Source organism: Gavialis gangeticus, unplaced genomic scaffold, assembly GCF_001723915.1.
Source record: "Gavialis gangeticus isolate Ggan-Ray unplaced genomic scaffold, GavGan_comp1, whole genome shotgun sequence".
NCBI classification, from domain to species: Eukaryota; Metazoa; Chordata; order Crocodylia; family Gavialidae; genus Gavialis; species Gavialis gangeticus.
Genome location: NW_017728992.1, coordinates 122,099,686 through 122,101,931, shown reverse-complemented (window position 1 = coordinate 122,101,931; position 2,246 = coordinate 122,099,686). Strand labels below are relative to the sequence as shown.

The following is a 2,246-nucleotide window of genomic DNA, read 5'->3' as shown; positions in this document are numbered from 1 at the left end:
AGAAGGGTGCCACACATAGCACACACCCTATGCCAGTGCCCTGTACTGTAGGCAGCACCCATGGCACTGGGTCTAGCCCATGCACTACAGGTAGGACAAGCCCCAGAGCTGGACCTGGTGCAGTGGGTGCTGCTCACAGTACAAGGGACTAGCATGGGGCATACACTGAACAAGGTGCCCCACTAGACAGCCTCATGCGTTGGTTCCAGTATGGCCCAATCCAGACTGGCCTTGGAGCCTGAGTGCAGGGTTGACCCAGCACAGATCAACCCCCTGTGCCATGAGCAGCACCAGATCCAGCCTATATGCCACACTGGCTCTGCATGCAGCATCAGTCCAAAACCCACACATCAGATCCAGTCCACAGAACCCATGTTTGACACCCCTAAACTAAAGCATTTGAACAAGTTTCACTGATTAAGTTCAACTAGTCAACAATTCATTGATAAAAGAACTGGCTTTTATTATCCATTAATGCCAATTTAAACCATATTAATAGCACCAAGTGGTTTTAAATCTGCCAGAATTTGACAGTTGAGAATGATAGTGAGAAACTAACACAGGCAGTTAGGTCCCTTTTGTACAAGCTACCCCTTGACTCATGACATGATACAAAAGAAAGATTATAGACTAACTGTTGGACATCTGAAAAGTTCTTAGGGACACACTATAATTCTCCACTTGCTAATCCACATTAGCAGAGGCAATATTTAATATCGAAATATTACTGCAAAAAAATGTATCAGGAAGAATATCTCAATTATAAAGAGATGGTTCATACACACAGAAGGATGAGAAAGTGGCTTTAAGTGTGGAGGGGGAGGAACCTGTTGGAATGAAAGTTTACACTCTGGAAGTATAAACTATACCCAAAGTCAGTGGTTTACAAATATATTTACAAACATTTGCAATAATGTACCAAAGATGAGAACTTTAAAAATAAAACAAGACCACTGGATATCAGTAACTACTGAAGAAGCAACACATCTTTAACACTTGGGCAAGTAACAGAAAATATTACCAAGGAATACTGGTATAATAAAAGGAGCATTATCGAGTACTGAAAATTGATTTTAATAAGGCAATTTTGTTGCATCTTTAGTAGTAATAGGTATTCCAATAATCTGACATCTCCAATTATGTAAAGAAAAGTTATATAAAGGGTGCAATTTTTAATAGTAAACCACAGAGACAAAAGTTAGCCTAGATAAAAGTTATATTATTCTAGGAAAGGGATCCTTCCCTGCCATATGGGTCAAGTTTATAGAAGGTCATCTCAGTCTATTACTTATATGCTTATACATTTTGCATAAAATAGATGACACAAACTAAAACAAAAGTAAACATTAACAAGAGTTGAGGAACAGAATCAGGTAAGAGTAAGATGGTAATAATCACCAGCACCCCTAGAAAAGCTCCTCATTCATACAGACTACTTGATCCTTAATTCTGATAATCTTTGTCTGGAGACTGACCTCTAGAGAAATTTTCTTCTCGCTGCTTTTCCTTTTCTATGATCTACTTGGGGAAAAATCTACATGGAGGAACAGAAGTAGGACATTGACAGCAAATCACATGTACACTTCCATTTCCACTGGCTCAACTACAATTATCAAAAACGATATTTTCCCTAAAAGATTAGTTACTAGTTCAAACTTCAATGCAAAGAAACCCAGTTAGACTGGAAAAAAGAAAGGCTTCCAAGAACTAGCAAATTCACTAGCCTCCCACATTCTATCAAAGAGAGATACATGTATTAAAGATGTGAAGCCTGAATGTTTGAATTGTCACTTTGCCTACAAATCCAGGGAGCTTTTTCCTCTACACCCAGTTGCTTTTTCCTCTAAACCAACACAGCTATGGCTTGGATACCTAGCTACACACACACACGCTTATATGTATGTACACGCACAAATATAAGCACATACACACAAAATAAATTGCCTTGCAATTACAGAGATTTATCTTGTGTGTAGGTAGTTGTGTATATACACACAAAATAAATTGCCTTGCAATTACAGAGATTTATCTTGTGTGTAGGTAGTTGTGTATATACACACATAAATACAAAATGTGTGTATGTGTGCGCACACACACACAACGTTATGCCATTAGCGTAGGAGGTTGCAGCCCCAGCCCGACCCGTCAGCCCCCGCGCACAGCCGGGAGCGGAGCAGGGCTCTTGGCTCAGGAGCAGCCGCCCTGATCTCGAGCCTCCTTCGGGTCCTCCGGAGCCGGGGGGGGGG

At 40.7% G+C, this 2,246-nt stretch overlaps 1 protein-coding gene across 2 annotated transcripts in view; it reads right to left on the bottom strand.

Annotated features, from left to right (window-relative positions):
• Positions 1–2,246, bottom strand: part of SDCBP (syndecan binding protein) — a 31,814-nt gene that overhangs the window by 29,050 nt on the left and 518 nt on the right. The gene's annotated exons all lie outside the window — the stretch shown is intronic.